This window comes from Leopardus geoffroyi, chromosome C3 (genome assembly GCF_018350155.1).
Source record: "Leopardus geoffroyi isolate Oge1 chromosome C3, O.geoffroyi_Oge1_pat1.0, whole genome shotgun sequence".
Classification (NCBI taxonomy): domain Eukaryota; kingdom Metazoa; phylum Chordata; class Mammalia; order Carnivora; family Felidae; genus Leopardus; species Leopardus geoffroyi.
In genome coordinates this window covers 102390863-102412325 of record NC_059338.1, presented here as the reverse complement: position 1 = coordinate 102412325, position 21463 = coordinate 102390863, and the positions used below count along the sequence as shown (strand labels likewise).

The following is a 21463-nucleotide window of genomic DNA, read 5'->3' as shown; positions in this document are numbered from 1 at the left end:
TCCAGTTAGTTAACATACAGTGTAGTATTAGTTTCAGGTGTATATAGTTTCAGGTGTATATAGTAATTCAGCACTTCCACACAACACCCAGTGCTCATCACAACAAGTGCCCTTTAGAGGGTGAGGGTATGTGCCTGGTAACCTGCAGTTCAGAGACCTCTTCGGAGGGTTGGGGTTAGAAAAAGGTCTAGTGTCAAAGGTTAAGTGATAGTGGTAGGGTTAGGATTAAAGTTACGGTTAGACTTATGGCTAATTTATGTGCATGGTGCCCAGCTGTTCAGAGAATTCTCCAGAGAATGGTATCTTAGACTTCTGGCAGTGTGAGAATAGACATGGTAGCCATCTACTGAGCTGAGGCAAGGAGGCATTTTGGGGCTCTCAATACTCTTTAATTTGATATTCAATTTTTCCTTCTGTTTATATCTCTACAGTCACACCCATGTTCAGAAACATTACCCATTCTTTAATGTTTCGAGTCTTCTCCAGAATCACTAGACTGCTTCTCATCTTCTCTTAACGGGTGTTTAGGAATCCATGTTCCTCGATCTATGGTTAGGGCTAGTGTTAGGGTGAGAATATGTGCCTGATACCCTGTAAAACATTGTTTTAAAAAATGGTAGAATGCATTTAGAAACTCTTTTATAAAATACTGTGTAGTATTAAGAGATATCTACAAAATAAAATTTAAAGGCAGCTAAATGTGCATATTGACCTAGGAAAATATTCAGTATTTACCTGCTTATTACTCGTACTATTTATAAATTGTTGACAGAGAAGAACACAAATATTTCTCATATGTGATTTCAGTTGTACTACTCTGAAAAGCTTTAGTTAGAACTCTGACTACAGGAAGACATGAAAGAAATTGTCTTATACAAGAAAGGAGCACAATTTTTTTTTCTGTTATAAAACCTAAATATTGTTTAGAGAAATATTAATATTAATAATATTAAAATATTTTTGAGAGAGAGAGAGCATGCGTGCATGCATGTGAGTTGGCAGGGGTGTGGCAGAGGGAGAGGGAGAGAGAGACTCTTAAGCAGGCTCCATGCCCAGCATAGAGTCTGACAGGGGCTCAATCTCAGGACCGTGAGATCATGACCTGAGCTGAAACAGACTGAGCCACCCAGGTGCCTGTAAAACCTATTGCTAATCTGTAAATGTAAGTGTTTTGGGGGCTATATAAATATAAATGTACTTATGAAATTCCTAATTTTTCTGTAATATATTCTTTCTTAAAACTTATGGGGTTTATCGGGGCGCCTGGGTGGCTCAGTCGGTTGAGCGTCCGACTTCGGCTCAAGTCATGATCTCACAGTCCGTGGGTTCGGGCCCCGTGTTGGGCTCTGTGCTGACAGCTCAGAGCCTGGAGCCTGCTTCAGATTCTGTGTCTCCCTCTCTCTCTGACCCTCCCCCGCTCATGCTCGGTCTCTCTCTGTTTCAAAAATAAATAAACATTAAAAAAAAAAAACTTATGGGGTTTATCATCAAGAAAGTCAACACACTTAATTGGAAAACAAATGATGTGCAACCTCTGGAACTAAAACCTTCAAAATCCAGGATGTGTACTTTTCTAAAATCTACCGAACAGTGAAATATTTAACTGTTTTCTATTCAAAATAATAGTCATAAAAATGATCTGTGTTCAATGCGCTGATCTGTAGTTAAGTTGAAATTCTTACATTGAACAAAACATTGTTAGAAAAATAAAATCAATTCTATGACAGTCATAGCAGTATTATCGTTCTAGATCCTACTTCCAAATTTCAAATATTTTTTGTGTACATATGTACCTTTGTATACATATATGTAGACATATATGTGTGTTGACATGTTTACATAGACAGTGAAATATCAGGAACACCCTCCAGAATACATGGAATAACTATATCCTTTCTTGATGGGCTCATTTCAAGTCACGTTTGTTTAGCTTTTATATTAGTCAGTATTTAAAACTTTATCTGGACTATATTAATACGAAAATTTAGTTACTGAAGACTTTTATGTCAGAGGAACAATGAAGAAATTGAATTTCCCATTCTTACAGAGGTAAATATTTTCCCTTTGGGAAATGCAATTTATTTTTCTCCTATTGTATTTATACGTGCATGAATATTTCTCATGTTTTATTAAATATAACATTTTTAGTACTTTTTGGGATAGTCAATCAAATTAGGTTTGGTATTTTGAATCTAAATTTGTAAAAATCAAATTAATATGTATGTGTAGAGGAAAGGTCAGTAGTTTTACAGGGTTTATAAAAAAAATGTAGCAGTATTCTGTCTCTTCAGCTTCCTATTCTTCTTCTTATTCCTTGGGGCAGCTACTTTCAATACTTTCAGCCACATTTTTCTCAGATTGACCTCTTTGTTTCTGAATACCTTCATTTCTTCACATTTCTGTTTTGTGTAATGTCTTCAGATTTCCTATTATTAAATATAGGAATAATTTTTAAAATGTCCTTTCCTCCATTTTTTTTCAGTTGGTTATGTCACTTTTCAGCTAAATCAATGCTTAGTGATAAAATTTTGGTCATGCAAATGTTATTCATTGTTGATTACATTTCCGTAACAATGCTCTGTTTTTCTTGGAATTAATAATTGATGCATTTTCTCTGTTCTGTCTTCTGATTTTCATTCATTCTCTACTCCCCAACAGAAATTCAAACTTCTCAATAACTTCATAAAAATCAGGTATTCTATCATGTTTTTGTTTGTGTTCCTGTTTTCTTAGAGATATTCCTCCTACAGCTGTGTTATAGCTGTCTATCCTCTTGTTCTGATCTGGATTAGTTCTGTAATTCTGCTGCACATCTGTCATACATGATTTCCATTTGTTGTCATTCCCAAATTCCCTTTGCTTCTTTCTTGTATTTCCTTCCATCTGGTCTAAGGTCTTCCCGTCTCTTAGCTTTTTTTCTCATTTTAAGCAGGTACATCCTCTTACAATTTCCAGAGAAAGATTATGTAATTGGAGGTATATTTTTGAGATATTATATAGTCTAAGAATATGTCTATTCTAATTTCACATTTGATTGAAGTCTGAATAAATACAGAATTATAGGTTAGAAAGACTGCCCCTGTCCCTAGATTTTAAAAGCATTTCTCCATTTTCTTTTAGCACTCAATTGCTGTTGAGAAGTACGATGCTATCCTGCTACCTAATATTTTGGTTTTGGCCTGCTTTTTAATTTTTTTATTGTTTCTTTTCAGTACTGCTTTTTCTCTTTATCTCCAGTGTTCTGAAATTTTACACTGATGTGCTTTAGGTTGGATCACTTTTTATTCATTATGTGAAATACTTAGAAGATCTTTTCTATGTGGTGACTCAAGTTCTAGTGTATTTTCTGAAATGTTTTCTTTGATGATTCTCTTGGTTTTCTGTTTCGCATTTCTGGAGCTGCTACAATACAGATATTAGATCAACTTCGTAGGTCTTCTAATTTTCTCATTCCTCTCTAATTTCCATCTTTTTCTCATCCTCATTCTACTTTGTGAGATTTCTTCAGCTTTAATTGGATGTATTATTTCTGCTTTTGGTAATTTCCACAATCATTTGGTATAATAGCCTATACTTGTTTCATGTTTGTATATCTTCTCTTACTGGTTATAGTTTTCTAAACTGTTCTTCTGATTCCTGCATTTTTCCTTTGTTCTTGTTTCCTTGATCTATATCTTGATTGTCTATTTATATCTGCAAATCAGGCGCTTAAAATCCTATTGTATACCTGTTATTCAATGGTAGAACTTGTTGATTGGTAAGCTTCACTGTATTCACTTATTGATTTTCAATCATTTTACTTGAGGTGTGTGTGTGTGTGTGTGTGTATCAAACCTATCTACATCTAAATCTACTGTACCAAACGACTAGTAACCGTAAGTGTTTTATCTTGTTTGCTAATTTGCTCAGAGAGGAATAATCTCAAGTCCTTCCTAGTGTGCTGCCCTCGTTCTTACAACTGAAGTAGGGCAGGGTGGTTGGCGTGTGAAGTGGAGCAGGGGGATTACTTTTCAGGACATGGTCTTTCACTAGACATTTACCTATTCTCTGTTTTATGACACTTTAGCAGTTACCTTCTCTTGGGATCTTTTGTAATTTGATTTAGCTTTTTAGGAAACTGAACACAACTCTTGCCTAGGTGGAAGAGGTGTAATCATCTAGTTGCTCAGGGTGGAGGATTGGATCTAAGGGTCTCTGGCCTCTTAGATGTTCAACCATCTGTCCTTCTTAGTCTGACCTTTGCCACTGCCCTCAGAAACACAAGATGCACTCTATCCTTACCTTTTCCTGATTTATGTCATGTTAATTTGCTTGTTTCTTGTCTGTTACTCCTCCCTATCGCTTCTTGGCATTGGATTTCAGCTTCCTCTGGTCTAAGCCAATTATCTCCCATTTTTCTGCTTCCCAGCATTCTGGATTTGCTTTCTATCCTTACCTTCCCCGTTCCTCTCTCTGCCATTATCTCTCTTCCTATTGTATAGTATTTCTGGGTTTATTTATCTTTTTTTAATGTTTGTTTATTTTGAAAGAGTGAGAAAGAGAGAGCAAGTGAGAGAGTGTAGGGGAAGGGCAAAGAGAGGAAGAGAGAGAATCCCAAGGATGCTGTCAGCATGGAAGCAGACATGGGGCTCAAACTCACCAACCATGAAATCATGACCTGAGCCAAAATCAAGAGTTGGACGCTTAACCAACTTAGGCAACCAGGCGCCCCTGGGTTTCTTTCTTTATTTTTTAATCCCTTTATTACTACTTTTATGTACTTAAAGAGGGAGTGGAGGCTAACTTGTTTAACTGGGAGTCTTAAAGATTTGAAAAGATTTAGAAGATTGGATTTCATATCATTTCAGTATACTGATGAACTAAGTCTGTCCTGAATATACACTCCTTCTTTACCCTCTTTTGCTTTCTGTGGAGTCATTAGCAATCATAGCATTACCGAACTCTACCCTGAGTGCATTGAGATAAATAGCGAACTCAGTGTTCGTTCAGCATAAGGCCAGCTTCAATTTCAGTGGAGGGTCCTTTGCAGTGAGAAGAAGGAAGAAAGCTTAGAAGAACATTTGGAGTAGTGGAGGATGTGTCTTCCAAGCAGACCTGGCAAAGCACATATTCTTTTCCCTATCTGGTATTCCTTTCTATAATAACAGAAAGTGTTCCGAAGCATAGTGTATGTGGTAATGAGAGTTACATGGGAGATGCCATCCCAACTATGCATAGATTCATTCATCTGCTACTTATTAAGCATCTAATGTAATGCAGGCACTATTCCATGCTTGGGGATACAGCAGAAAATAAAACAGACAAAATCCATGCCCTCATGGCACTTATATTTATGTGCTACTTATAACTCATCATTCAACGAACCCTTGACATTTGAAGGAAATGCTCAGTGCCATTGTGTGCATGTGCGTGTGTGTGTGTGTGTGTGTGTGTGTGTGTGTGTGTGTGTAAAGTAGGCTCCACACTCAGCACAGAACCCAACATGGGGCTTGAACTCATGACCCAGAGATCAAGATCTGAGCTGAGATCAAGAGTCAGACACTTAACTGACTGAGGCACCCAGGTGCCCCAACATCTTTGCAAGTCTCTACTCATTTAATGCTTATCACTAGAGTATTTATGTACCTTACTTATAAAACAGACATGTTATAACAATTCAGGAGCTACAAAACATTGTGGATTGGATGTTGGGTGTACTTATCCATTGCTATGTTGCAAATCCCTCCACAACTTAATAGCTATCCATCACTGTTTGACAAACTACCCCACAACTTAATGGCTTAAAGATACAATAAATATCATTTCACACACTTTCTGCTGCTCAAAGCTTTAGAAGCAGTTCAGCTGGATTATCTGACTAGAGGTTTCTCATGAGATTGAATCAGTTTGCCAGACAGGGCTGCAGTAATCTGAAGCTTGACTTGGGATGGGTTCCAAGATGTTTCATTCACAAGGTGCTAGTTGCTGGCAAGAGGCCTTAGTTCTTCCCCATCTGGGCCTTTCCATGTTTGAGTGTCCTCACAACATGGTGCCTGACTTCTGCCAGAGTGAGCAATCCAAGAAGACAAGGCAGAAGCCACAATGTCATCCATGACCTTTCCTCAGATGCCACACTTCTTCATTTCCACAGAATTCTACTAGTTAGAGAGATCAGCTAGCTCTATTCATTGTAGGAGAGGATGCACGGGGGTATGAATTCAAGAGATGGGAATCACTGCAGGTCTACTGGAAGTTGGGTACCACACTGGTTATTTATCCAGGCTTCCTCACTTATTAGGTTACTCTCTATCTTCATCTGTTAGGGCTGCTATGATAGTATGCCATAGACTGGGTGCCTTGTAAACAACAGAAATTAATTTTCACAGTTCTGGAGGCCGGGAAGCCTGGGCTCAAGACCAGCAAACTTGGTGTCTGGTGAGGGAGCACTTCCTGGTTCATACACAGCCATGTTCTTGCTGTGATTTCATACAGCAGAAAAGGTAAGGGGACTCTCTTGGCTGTCTTTAATAAAAGCACTAATGGGACCCCTTTTATTAGAGCCTTTGTGACCTAATCACTTCCCAAAGGCCCCACCTTTAAATACCATCACATTGAGAATTATGTTTCAACATGAATTTTGGAGTGACACAAACATTCAGTCTATAGTATTCTCAAGCTTGAGTGACTTAGATTGGTGCACTTAGATGGACTAAGTCTTACGGTGTTACTTAGGAACAGTGAAAACAAAAAATGCTAGTTTCTTGAAATCTATTTATAAGGCTTAAATTAACCCAGCAACCTATGTAGTTTGTTATATAACATGAATTCCGTTGTCAGCTAATGACTATAAATGAATTGAACTTAAAATTACTCCTCAGATGTTAATAAACGGCACCTACATTGGTATATATCTGTGGTTCATCTGGGCAGGCCAGATAATCAGATGACACCAGGAGAGAAATGTGTTGGGATGAACCAGTCCTTTGAGCTGCCTAGAATGCACTTGGGAGGTATTTTCTTATTTAGAAAAGTTGTCATTAGAAACGTGATCATGAAGAGCGTCAGAGACCACTAAGCAAAGTGAACTTTACGGAAGGTATGGGAAATCTTGATTTTTTCCCTTCAGTATGCGTTTGTATTTTTTATCCTAATATTCCATGATGCTGTGTGAAATATCATTTCAGGATGATACTGACCTCTCCCTTATTGAGAAATAGTTGCTATTATGATGACTGCCTTCAAGGTTGGTTAAGATATTCCCTAATGTCATGCTGTTAGAGCTATAGTTCCATTCTTCGAACTTTTTAAATTCTCTAAGTAAATCCATTTTTTTTTAATTGAGAAAGTTGTAATTTTAATTTTAAATCCACTGGAAACCAATATAATTAGGGTACATCATATTCTGCCTTACAATAGATTTTAGAAACATGGAAATGAGGCACACTATTTGCCATGGTCGTTTGATTTTCATTCGGGTGTTTTGAATTTAATGAGACTTTCCTACATTGGTGACCAGTAAGCTGACACCATGTTTTGCTGTAGAAGATTTTTTTTTTCCTCTTAACAAGCACAGTTATCAATTGCAAAATACATGTTGCTATTTTTTGATGAAGAATCCCTAGTCCAGTGTGTGTTTTTTTTCTCCTTCTTGCTAGGACAAAATGAATTCTTCTACCCATATTATAGCCTAAAGATATATGATTTCTGTAGCAGGAATCCATTGCCAAAAAAAAAAAAAAAAATCATACAGCTTCTTATGGAACTAAAACAGTTTATGTAGGTAGGAAGTCTAAGACTCCTTGCCACATGCTCTCCTCCTCCTATAGCCTTCAGTACTAAACTAGTTGAAATTTTAACATGTACCTCCATGGCTCTGTAGCAGAAGTTTTCTGAAAGCTCGAGAGGACATCCATAATGCCATTATGTTTACTAGAGATTAAAGAAGGGATTTTTTAAATGCACCTCTTAGTGGGCATTTAAAGAGGACTTTGAATCCTGGACTATGTTTCCATAGAATTTGTTTTAATAGGTGTTATGTGAAGAAAAAGAAATCTGTGGTCATGCAAACCAGGAAATTATGGCTCTGTAAACAAAGTGAAACAGCCTTCCTTACTGCAAATGGTCCCAGAGCACACGATCCTCATGCATCACCAAAAGGGAATATTTTATAGGAATCCAGAATTGCAGGGAGATCTTTTTCTTCTAGGAGTATGTCATGAGATCAGTGTCTGTGGAACAAATTCTGGGAAACACCCTTTTAGGTATTTCTCATTTGTCGCAAACTATGGTTTTACTGTGGTTCTTGATGTTTTGATCAAGGTGTGACCTCTCAAAGGTGCATGTTATGGCCCACCATGCAGCTTTCACCAGTACTTCTCCAGTTCCAAAGGGGAGGCAATGTTTAATACGTTAATCAGTGATGGAGCTGAATATTATATGCCTGTGTCTAAAATTAGTTTTAATTACTTCTATATATGAGACACACTGAACGCACTTTGCTCACTGCCCGAGCTAAAGTTAAATGCAGTGAAATTTCCAATTCCCTTTTATAGGCTCTATACCTCAGTAACATTTAAAATATTAATGGAATGAATCAGCTAGGCTTACTTTTTGCTAGGCAGTGGACTAAGAGCTTTAGAACATGCATTCATAAATGGTAATGGCACTGTGGCTTAAAGAAGCTCCGTAACTAGTCCAGGGGCCCACAGAACCTAGTGAAGCAGAGGCTCAAAACCAGCCCAGCTGGGCCTCACACACCCTCCTAAGTAACTACCTCCTGGCAAATATAGGCAGGAACAGAATACAAGTAATCTGTTGTTAAGTCTCATTAAAGAAGGAGTATCCTGACTTATGTGAAAATAATGGGATCTTAACTGAATTTTTAAAATGTTGATGTTAATTAGAATGTAACAATATAGTCACTCAGAATTATCTCTGGGGAAGACATTGGCTTCAGTATTAGTGATCAGAGAGTAAATATTCCTGGAGAATTAAGTTGAGGTAATATAAGCAAATTCAGCATATAAAATATATTTTAGCAGAGATTTTGTTAGTGTTTTGGAAGCTTGTCAATTTGACATTTCTTGGAGAGGCATTATAATGGAAAGGGTCTTAGATTTTTTGAATATCTGTACTTACTAGATATCCTATTTTGGTCAAGTATTATTTTGTTTTGTTTTGTTTTACCTCCTTGGATCCTGAGTTATCTTTTTGTAAAATGGGGAGACTGTATCTCATAGGATTGAAGTAAATGTTAAAAGAAAGAACTTATGTAAAGCACACAACTCAGGGCAAATAGCAGATACCACATGTTGGAAAGATTGGTGGCCTAATGCATTTGTTTTCTCTTTGAAAAGACACCGTAAAATGTTTAATTGCATATTGTGACCAAGTTTGCAACAGATCTTAATATTTATATTACAGTTTGTGTACACATGACCTATTTTATATATGTGTGTGTGTGTTTGTGTTTATAAAAATTTTTTTTGTGCAAGTGAACATTTCTAGGTTTAAGGTCTGATTTTAAATATTGATCATATTAATACATTTTGCATAAGGTCTAACCTTATGTGTATTTTTCTTTAGCTCATGCCCCCGGATGACTTTCTAGGTAGGACACCATTGGAGCAAGGAAGTTAAAAAATGAGAGCTCCTTTCCCATTACACAGCACAGTGCATCCGGATATCTCCTATTTGGAGCAGCTGTGGGATCTAACTGACGCAGCAGGAAGCCTTCAGAATATCTTTATGAGGAGAATTCTCTCTCATGCCTTTAATCTTTTTTGCATCTTTTCTACATTCCCCCCAAAAAAGGACTTTTTTTGTATTCAGCCACCATAAAGTACATCAAGACGTTAATCTCCCTTCTGCCCAAAAAAGAGGACACAAAGGAAAGGCTAGTAAAGAAAATAAACCTGCTTTGTAAAGAATAATGTTAATATAATAATGATTACATTATTAAACTCCAGTCTCTCTTACGTAAATTTTATAAATACTGAATATATGTTGGTGCTTATACACACAGGCATCTTAACCAGAAATCCGACCTTGATAATTAAGGTACAAAATTGACAAATTTGAAAATATCATTTTATCTGAGTGTAACTTTGCTGTCTGAGTGTAAGCACACTTAAAAAATGAAAAGTCTAGGGGCGCCTGGGTGGCTCAGTTGGTTAAATGTCCGACTTCGGCTCAGGTCATGATCTCGCGGTTTGTGGGTGTGAGCCTCGCGTCGGGCTCTGTGCTGACAGCTCAGAGCCTGGAGCCTGTTTCGGATTCTGTGTTTCCCTCTCTCTCTGCCCCTCCCCTGCTCGTGCTCGTTCTCTGTCTTAAAAATAAAATAAACATTAAAAAAAAAATTAAAAAAAAGTCTAAAGTAATTTGTTTGGATTTCTTCTCCATTCCCACCCTAGAACTGGTTAACTATAGACTCTAACTAAAAGCAAACGTGGTTTTGAAAAGTATGTTGTATAGTGTTTGCACTTACCATTTGTTTCAAGTTTAGTTTAAGCACATGGAATAGTCATGGTAGTCTCTGTAGCCGTGGTTTGGTTTGAGGTTTCTTTCTTGCTCCGAAATTGCTGACAGTCCTCAGAGTTTCAAGAAAGTTTTAATTTTTTGTATGGTCTTCAGGGCCTTATAAAAACCCATCTTGCTACCCCCCTGCTCACACCCTGTAACCCTGCTTCTCATGTTCGCCACATTCTCTGCCTTTCTTCAGTCTGATACAGACTTCCAGTGTCTTTGAAATGCCTTGTCATCACTCCCCTGCCTGGCAGATTCTGAGGTTTTTCAAAGCTCAGCTAGAATCTCCCCTCTTGTGAAGGCTTCTTGCATCCTTTCTTCTGATTCCTAGCTGAATTACTTCCTCCTCTGCATTCCTTCAGTCCTTTATTCATATCACTAGCATGGCTGCAATACAGCATTATTATAGGATACTTGCTTTTCTGCTGGTTTCTTAGTCTTTGGAGAGCAGGTATAATATATTCTCTTTTTATCACTAGAATGAGATGAAAGAGGTAAATAAATGAACCATAGTTCGACCTACAGTTGTCAATAGCATTTTAATAAACGATGGAGAAAATATGCACATTGTCTTCCTTTTTGTATGAGTATATTAATCCTAATGTTTAAGTGGTTTGACTATTTGTGTGGTTGATATTTCTAGTAGCCTGTGTATTCTCAAGATAGTTTACATCGCTCCCATGTTTTACCATAGCCTTAATCCCAACCTGTGGGCTCTCCAAAAATTCCTTATGAGAGGAATTTAACCAGCTAAAATATATCATACCATTTAAAAAAAATCAACTGTTTTGCAGGTTCTTATTTCTATGAGATCTTCCAGCAGAAGTAATTTAGGGTTGGTGTCTATCCAAAAGCCTTCTGTTTTGCTGATGGCATTGAAGTGGAGCCAGAGGAAAAAGTAAAGAGGAGGCAAACTATCCCTTTGCTAAAGAGCCAGAGGGACCAGCTGAAAAGTGACTTTCTTTTGGCGAAAGAAAATCACATTCCGCTAATGGCAGCACGTTTTCAGACGGGTGATTGGCCAACTTTCTATCCAGAAGGAACGTGATTTAATAGAAGAGGAGCAGCCTTTCAGAGAATCAAACTTTTTGTCTAGGTTTGGACTGAAGAAACAAGGCCTATCTTGCCCATCTTGAAGTCGGGCAATTAAAGCTCTTTTGGTTTGTAAGAGAAAATCAAACTCCCAGGGAATTTTAAAAGGCCTTTTTCTCATGAAATAAGACAGTTTGCAGAAGTCTTTTCTTCTTCCATTTACCCTTTCAATGAGGAAACTTATCTTCCTGACAAAAATTGCATTAAGAAGCAGCGGCAGCCATTTCCCCTTAGGCAGCATTCTGGGGGGATATTGGAGAGAATAACTCCGTGAAGATAAATGTGTTGTTCAGTAGCCTCGAGCAGGAGGAATAAAGGCGGTCAGTTATTTTTTAGGCTTTGGGCACTTCTGTGAATTGGCTTGTTAACCCAAGTTAAAAGTCAACAAAACCTTTTGATTAGAGGTAGCTGCTGATCAGCAGTATTTCCTGTCTGAGCTGAGTGAAATTCCTTTGGGATGGGGGTGTGGTCCTGTGTGGGTTGGGGGAGGTTCTTCTCCCTATTTCCAAGTGGAGGCAGTTTGAGAAGTGTCCTTTTGTGGTCAGGAGTGAGACTGGGAAGCTGAGTGTGGTGACCCTCTATAAATGTCTACCTCTTTTCAGGAAATACTTCTTTTCAGGCTCTCAGGCTGCAGGTCTTAGAGGAATAGTAACTTGTACTGAAATGTAATGACGCAGTCATATCATATATCACATAAAGTCCTCCATCTGAAGTTGTATGTAGGTGCTCAGCTCTCTCTTCATAATGTCCTGGGACTCTCCTCTTCATTGTACCCCACTGTCCCCCCAATGAGAGAGACATTTTCTTTTCTCTCTCATTGCTCACACCTGCCTTCAGGATCCCCTTGTCATAGATTTGACTTTCTCCTAATATTTGTGTCCATCTTTTACCTCTGCTTAGCCCACAAAGACCAGAGAGCAGAAATTCTCCTTAGAAGGGGAGAAGAGGGAATCAGTAAGAAAACTTATATTTAACATTTTGGTCTTCCCATCATTCCATTGCCTTGTCTACAGTGGTGCTAACTGCATACGACTTTCATTTAGATTTAGGGCAAAATAGGTAATGTTTTCTTAGCTAAGAGATACTGAGTACATATTCCTTTTCACAAGCAATTTCTTGGTGATAAGTATGAAATCACTCTGTGTTTTTAATTCTTATTCTCTCTCTCTCTTTTGTCTTTTTCTCTTTTTCTCTGTTCTTGACAACTGTTGTTACTTGCTTCCAGCATTGACAGTGTTGCTGAATATATGTAAGACTTAGTAACACAAATCTATAGTACTCCGTGTGACAAGAACAAAAATTTCCTCAAATCTAGGATTCATTTTACCTCTACAAATTATATGTTGAAAACAATAATTTTTAGCTATTATGGACTTTGGTATCACAAGTGACAAGAATAGGGCTTTGTGAAAAATTTCACTTGTTGATAGAAGGATGAATGACTTTAAATACATATTAAATGTTTTGAGTCGATAATTCATATTTCAAGGAAAAATATAGTAGATTTGATAGTTCGATTTTTTTTAGCTTATTCTTTTTACTACTACAGTTAATTTACTACTACAGTCTTTATCATGAGGAGGGTCCTCAGCCAGTGGGCATGTGATAGGCTGTAGTATGTGGTTCAAGATACAGCAAGAACAGGTAAGATGCAGAAGTTTGGAGGTAGATGTTGAGGTTGGGGATGGTGGTGGTGAAAGGCATAGATGGATCAATCAACTCTAGGTGTTACTAAACAAAAAGAGTCTTTACGCCAATTTCTAAATGGTGTTAAAGAGTATTTTGAAAAGATTGTGTTTGAACAAAACTCATACAACACAAGGGGCACCTGGGTGGCTCAGTGGGTTAAGTGTCTGACTTTTGGTTTCAGCTCAGGTCATGATCTCACGGTTTGTGAGTTTGAGCCCCACATTGGGTTCTGCTTTGACAGTGTGGAGCCTGCTTGGGATTCTGTCTTCCTCTCTCTGCCCCTCCCCCCACTCACTCTCTATCTCTCAAAATAAATAAACATTTATGGGGCGCCTGGGTGGCGCAGTCGGTTAAGCGTCCGACTTCAGCCAGGTCACAATCTCGCGGTCCGTGAGTTTGAGCCCCGCGTCGGGCTCTGGGCTGATGGCTCAGAGCCTGGAGCCTGTTTCCGATTCTGTGTCTCCCTCTCTCTCTGCCCCTCCCCCGTTCACGCTCTGTCTCTCTCTGTCCCAAAAATAAATAAACGTTGAAAAAAAAAAAAAAAAAAAACATTTAAAAAAAACCTCACACAATACAAGGTACAAGAATTAGAAATATAATCCACATCCTTTAGTTTCAAATTACATGTTTTTCCCCATAATTCTCGCTAATAGTGTGGCCTCCTGAACTACAAAAGAACTTATGAGGTTAAAAATATGCCTGGGTGGCTCCATTGGTTAAGTGTCTGACTTCAGCTCAGGTCATGATCTCGCAGTTGGTGGGTTTGAGCCCCATGTCAGGCTCTATGATGACAGCTCAGAGCCTGGAGCCTGCTTCATATCTTCTCTCTCTCTCTCTCTCTCTCTCTCTCTCTCTCCGCCCCTCCCCCACCTGTGCTCTGTCTCTCTCTCTCAGAAATAAATATTAAAAAAAAAGATGCATTTGCTATCTATAAGCAGATAACAGACCCTTTAGGAAAAGAATAAAAGTAATAAAAGACCAAAGAGGAAGGCCATTGTGGAGAGAATTTTTCTTTTTCTTTCCTTTTTTTTTTTTGTCATGGAAGTCTTTTACCCCCAATGGAGTAGTAAGTTGTCTTAATATTGTTTGATTAGCTATTAATTTTTATCATGTAACATATTCTAATAAAAAGAAACATTGCCTATCTTTGTTTTGCTGTTTTCTCTGAATCTACAGAATTTCTCTTTAGAAATAATATGCATGTAATTTATTTGCACATTTTTCTTATAGACGACCTACTCCCTGTGGGAGACAATATAGTATATGGGTTAAGAACCCTAAGGCCAGATTCAGAGTCTCTAGTTTTGACCCCTACCTCTGCCATTCACCTTTATTAAGTAGCCTCTCTCTGCCTCGGTTTCCTCAATTCTACAATGGATATAATAATAACATCTGTGACACAGAGTTGCTGTGAAGAAGATTATATGAGCTAATACATGACAGCAGTCACCATATATATGCTGGTTACTCTCATGAATACTCAGTAGATGTCATCCATTATCACTGTGGTTATTAATACACATCAACTCTTGAATCAACCTGAGATTTGCAAGTCATGTTTATTTTACTTGATTTATATTTTGTAGGATCTGAAGGTCTTAGGAAGATAAACATACAGAGAAAACCTTTATTTTTTACGTTTACTTCTCTATTCAAATATGTACAGATTATTTTTATTTAAAAATCTGTTTATAAAAATAACTATACCATTTTTATTTTTTGTTTTAAGATAAAATTCTCTTTAGATGGGAAAGCCTCTGTATATGAGAATCCATAGAAGAATGAATTCGATGATGTAATCTATCACAATTTTTTATTGCTTATAAAAGATAGAAAGGAGACATGTGTATAGCCAGCAGTCATCATCAAGGTGACTGATTTTCGAGACCCCAGGACACCAAGTATATAAAGTCAATTGCTTTGGCATCTTTGGAATTACAAGGGGTTTGGATGAATGTTTTGACTGTGACTGCTGATAATTATAATATTTGGTAAGAATGTGCCATCTTTGACCACACTTTTTATCAGAAGTTTAGTTTATCTACACGTCTATTCCTTCATCTCTTACCTTTCCAAGAAGCATTCAAGGCTATGAGAAAGAACTAGTGTTACTAGTGGAAGAAAGTTCTCATAGTGTGTTGAGAGGAAAATGACAGTTGCCAGTGCGAAGTCCATTTGGATGAGGAACTAGGGTACTTCTTGGGGAAAAGACATAACCGTATTGCTAACAATTTAACAATAGCAAAGGCTGGAGTAATTTTGTTGGAATAAACAGCCTGGTGTCTTTACTCTCAGGTCTTCTCCATAGTTAATGTCTGAGTTCCAGGGAGAAGAAGGGCTCTAAGACCGTTTGCCTTAATAATATGTAAAAAAAAACCAGGGCTGTGTGCTTTGGTTCTCCTCTGACACATAAAAGGCACCATTGTAATTCTTGAACCTGAGGGACTCAGTACATGCCGTCTACCTGAAGGGAGATTTCAGGGTCTGACAAGTGATAGCCGTGTTTCTGATATGAAACATCAGTACCCACCAGAACTGGCAGAAGAACACAACAGTGGCTACAGACAAGGGGCCAGTGAGTCTAAGTCAAAGTGAAAATGGCCCCCAGGAGAAATGCTGTGGGTGCCTGCAAATCTTGGGGTTGACTGGGAGTGGTATCCAGCATGTGCTAGTACTAATAGGGAACTGCCCGTAGAGGGAGCTGTGGCAGAAGAGGAAAGCAAAAGCAGAGTCCGTATGGTAGCAACCAGGAGACCCAACCAAGCAATGGGCACACTCTTGAGTCTCCCGCAGATACTTGGAAGGAGCACTTTTCTGGCTACTGGAGTTACGTGTGCATTTTCCAACAATGTATTTTCTTATGTTTTGAGAAATAAGAAATAATTCTGAAATATTTCAAGACTATCAGATTTGTATAAGAGTCTCCAAAGTTGAGAAGGTTTAACTGTAGTTAAAACCTAGGTGGAAATTAGGAGACCTGAGTCTATCACCAGTTTCATCATAATTGTTGTATGTCTTTGACTAAATCACTTAACTTCTCTGAGTCCCCATTTCCTCAGTGGGCTAAATTATCTTTAGGATCCTTTTCAGCAGTAAAAATGTGCCCCTAATATTTTTTTGATGATAAAAGTGCCTGAGACATATTTAAATGGATAGCATATTCTAAGATGAAATCATAGATAATCAGGTGCCCTCTGCAAAGAAAGAATAGTACTTGCTTCATATAAAGATATATTTTGGACTCTGAGTCAATCTCCCTTTTACCAGCTTGCTATTAAATTTGATTAGTATATATAGATAATTCACTGCACAAATGAACAATTAAATGGTAGCAAGAGAAAGCAGCCACTCTCTGCTAATATGATCGTAGTGCTTTATTCACTTGGCGAGTGGGAGAAAAAAACAAACTACCTTTGCTTATGATACTTGTTTTTTAATTTAGCATACTAATGAATTAAATATCTCCACTGTAACCATCTTGTTTGAATAGCAAAATCTAAAAGTATTTGATTAGGATTGTATTAAAGTTGCCAATAAGTATCTGAATACCTAGAAGGTATTAAGCTAAGTGAAATAGGTCAGAGAAAGACAAAACCTTATGGGTTCAGTTATATGTGGAATCTAAAAAACAAAACAAATGAACCCAAAGCAAAAGCAAAACCAAACCCCAAACAGAGACTCATAAATACAGAGAACAGATTGTTACTTGCAGAGGGAAAGGAGGGATTGGCAAGGTGATTAGAGGTACAGACTTCCAGTTATAAAATAAATAAGTCATGGGGAGGAAAAGTACAACATGGGGAATATAGTCAGTAACACTGAAATAATGGTATATGGTGACAGTAACTATGCTTATCATGGTAAGTGTTGTGTGTTGTATAGAATTGTTGAATAACTATATTATACAACTAAAACTAATGTAACATTGTATGTCAACTATATTTCAGTAATACATTTTTTTTTTTAATTAGAGAGAGAGAGAGAGTACAAGTGGGAGAGAGAATTTTAACAGAATGGTCATGGTAGGCCTTCTTGAGAAAGTTGCACTCCAGTAAAATCCTGAAGGAAGACAGGAAGTGAGGCATGTGAATATCAAGTCAAAGAACATTCCAGGAAGAGGGAACAGCACATGCGAAGTTGGGGCATGCCTGGAGCTTTTGAGGAGCATTAGTGGAGTGAATTGGGCTGGAGCAGAGCAAGCAGAGGAAAGCAATGGGAAGAAAGTCAGGTGAGTGGACAAGAGTTGAGGGACATCATGAGAGCTTTGCAGGTCTTTGTAGGAGATGGTACCCTTTTATTAATTTCTCTGCTTAGAACTTTCTATTATGTAAACTAGTGCATAGTTTATAAAGGAAGTTAATTTATAATTGACATATAATTAATACTTCCTTTATGAGAGAAATCATTAAGTTATTTTGATTTTTAGAAAAATTCACAAATGTATTCATTTTAATTTGTCATTTATGATGAAAATATTTACTTACAATTTGAATAATGAAGTGTCCTTCATAAAAGTTTTCTTTTATAACCACTAGGAGATTCGTTTTCCTTGTGCTAGATTCAGTTTGAATGCAGAGCCTACATTGATCAACTAATTTGTCTCTATAATTTTATTATATATTTAATTCATTCACATTTGAACTCCTTTGTGGAGAATAAAAATATAGAGCAATTTTATATCCTCTTAAAAATTATAGCTGGAACCAGAAAGAGGTTACTTCTTGCTCCTGTTCTTTGATTTCATTTTAATTTCAAAACTAATTTCATGCTTTTCAATGCTATATTACTATAAGGATTTTCAACATTCTGTCTTTAATTCTAGCATTATCTATTATCTATTATTATTAGCATTAGCTAATTTCGTTTCTGATTAATTGGGAGTACAATAGACACTAGCACAAAAATAGCAGAGGTCAGAATGCTTCCCAAATGAGGTTCTGATACAATGCATAATTCATGAAATATATTCACTCATGCTTTCCATTGTCTTCATCTGAAAATGTACTTTGCTAAATGCTCCTCTCCACATTGTTTTAAATCTTACTGAAATCTTCAGATCCCTACTGCTTTTCTACTTTTGAAGAAGTCTCTTTTAGGTGCACCTGGGTGGCTCAGTTGGTTAAGCATCCGACTTTGGCTCAGGTCATGGTCTTGTGGTTCATGGGTTTGAGCCCTGCATTGGATTCCACGCTGTCAGTGTGGAGCCTGCTTGGGATTCTCTCTCTGCCCCTCTCCCGCTCGCACTCTTTCTCTCTCTCTCTCTCAAAATAAATAAATAAACAAAAAATTACAAAAGAAAGTGTCTTTAGTCTATTGTTGGTTTTTTAATAAATGCTTCTTCTAAAAAGAATGATTTTTGGCTTTGTACCTCAAGATTTTTTAAAAGTTGGTTACTCAGTGCCAAAGGAATTATATGTTCTAGCTCATAATCCAAGTTAATCTATTGATAAGCAAAACATAAATTTATTCCATTATATAATATACCTATTTTTAACCAGTATTCTATTATTTTGTGTTCTCTCTGAGAAGAAACTAATTTATTGTTGTTCTTGCATTGATAATCAGAACTCTCAGCTGCAAGTGGCAGAAATTCAATTCGAATTAGCTTAATTGACAAAGGGATGGGACGTCTATCAAGGGTGTGGGTTGATTCAGATACAGTGGATGCAGTGGTTCTCGTGATATCTGTAGGAGTCTGGATGTCTGTGAGTCTTTCTTGCTTTGCTAATAAGTTCTGATTTTGGCGTCATTTTTGGGTAACACATGCAGCAAAGATAGCTGGCTGTCACTGTCAGGCCTACATGGCCTCATAGTCAACAATCCCAGAGAAGAGACCGAGAGTCTCTTCCCCCTTTTGTTTATGATTTCTTCAGAAGGTTTACATTTGGCCCTTCTTGGTCATGTGCATGGAGAGGGGTGATTTATATGCAGAGGGGTGAGAAACTGCCTAATATGGATTGACTCCCTGTCTGAGGTGGGAAAGGTGAAATGGCATGAACAGAGGATGGGAAGTTCTTAAACCAGAGAGGCAAAACAAACAATAATTACAGCAGATTCTCACGTCTAATTCAGTTCCTTTTGATGCCAAGTGTCAGTCAACAGGTGCAAATAGCAAACTTCTCTGCTAAAACAGTTCCTCAGGTCAGTCACTTATATTTTAGAATGTCTTCAAAGTGATAGTCTATATTTCAGAGAACTATGGACAACTCAGATACAAGTATTCTCAAAAGAAATAGGAGCACGTTTCCCTTCCATTCTGATGACTATCTCCTCAGTTAACCCTGCTGCCTATTCAGGACTCCTAGAAAAATATAAACAAACTACATTGGTGTAGAGTGTATATTGTGTTTGTCTTCTATCAGGTAGCATTCTTTAAAGTGTTATAAGTGCTCAGAAGTCAGGACACAAGTTGTCCTTGAAAGATGGTAGTCTTCGGTTGCTACATGATTCAGAAGACAGTGCCCTGATGTGAGTATCTGGGGCCCTTTTGAATCTGGGAGGTGTAAGATGCCCTGAAGATTAAAGATTCACTTCATTTGTTCCACAACAATGAAGAATATGATGGCATTTATTTTACTTCTATCCAGTAAAATTCTTCTAGATTTAAAAACTCCTACTTCAAAAATTAAAAATAAGCTTAATAAGCAAAGAAGGCATAACTATACTCCTGGATGTCTCAGGAAGGTCAGGATAGAACATAAGCACAACTGTGCTGAAGCTGATTCTAGCAAACATGTTGAACTTCAATGTCAATTAGCCTCCTTTGTGAGATGTGTATATTGAAAGGGTGATAATTTTGTTTCAGAGGCAGAATAAAAGACAAAAAATAAAGGAGTAACAGGAAAAAAAAAGACCCTTGAACAGAATAGAACCATAACAAAATTCCTCATCACCTACCATCCTTTTAGACCAGGACATTTGATAAATCTTAGGATTTAGGATTTATCAAGAGTATTATTTCTTATTCCATAGTCATTATTTAGAAATTTAAATATCTCTAAATATCTCTGATAGGGCCATTGCTCCTTTTTATTTCTGCTGCCGAAATTCATAGCCCTATTGTGTCCAGCATGGATTACCACTTTGGCCTTCTAGTGATCTGCCACCTTCATGGTCTGTCTCCTCTAATCCATGCTCAACTTTGGGGTCATGCTAATCATGCTACTTCTGTTTGTAATTAATACCCAACAGTGATCCTTCTCACCGACAAGGAAAACGCAGATTCTTGTTTTTGTACACAAGACCCTTTATGGTAAGCATAGGATCTAGAATCTGGGAGCTGAGATCAAAGTACAGTTCTCCGACTTATTCGTTGGGCAGCATGGGTATCAGTGTCCATACCTTCCTTATAGCTCAGCTTCCTCATCTACAATGGGTGATCAAAATGAGATCTGCCTTGTCGACTTGATTTGTAAGGACTAAATGAAACAAAATATATGTGGCATATTTATGATAGCAGCTGCCACACAGTTAATTCTTAATAAACGTTGGCTACGCTGTGACTTCTGTCTCCCTCCCTAGCCTCATCCTTGGCTGCTCTGCCATACTGCCCTATGAGTTAGCCACAGCAAAATTCTTGGCTCCTGAATTGCCAGTCTGCTTTATATTTCTTGGCCTTTGTGCATACCACTTCCTTTATTTCTCCCGCTAGACTGAATGGATTTAAGCTTAATAATTATATCTTACTTGCTTTTACATTTCCTAACACAATGCCAGGCACTTATTGAAGACTTGTAAGACATAATGTTGAATGAGGACAACTGTTCATTCCTCAAAATAGAATTGGTTTCTTCATGTAGTTGTTTTTAGTTCAGCCTCACAGTAGGGTAATGTGGAAGCCTCTCTGGAAGAAACTACTTCACCCTAGGGTCATGGGTGTGCAAGTGTTGCAGAAGCAAGTCCTTTGGGCTAATAAGTGTGACTTTTTCACAGCCCTTTAATTTTCTTGGACCAACCTGTCTGTCTCAACTGAAGCTTGATTTAGCATTAGGTACTGTAAGAAAGGAAAACGTGCTCTTTTGTGGTATCGAGAGGAGAGCTAAAAATCATCTAACGGGTAGAAGTCTCTCTGGGCATGTTTTGTTTTCTAGGTGAATGCGGTTTATTTCTTCCGGGTTTTAAGAACTCCTTCTTGATTATGACTAGTCCTTTCAAGATGTCACCTTTCCATCTTTCTCAC

General features: G+C 37.6%; 1 protein-coding gene across 4 annotated transcripts in view; it reads left to right on the top strand.

Moving 5' to 3' along the window:
- OXR1 (oxidation resistance 1) overlaps positions 1-21463 on the top strand; it is a 456115-nt gene that overhangs the window by 35005 nt on the left and 399647 nt on the right. For 2 of the 4 annotated variants that reach the window (XM_045453915.1, XM_045453910.1), the window contains exon 1: positions 17261-17512. The exons of the other annotated variants lie outside the window; for them this stretch is intronic. The gene's annotated coding sequence lies outside the window, so the exon portion shown is untranslated. Of the gene's footprint in view, positions 1-17260; positions 17513-21463 lie in introns of those variants that run through there. 4 annotated transcript variants of the gene reach the window in all.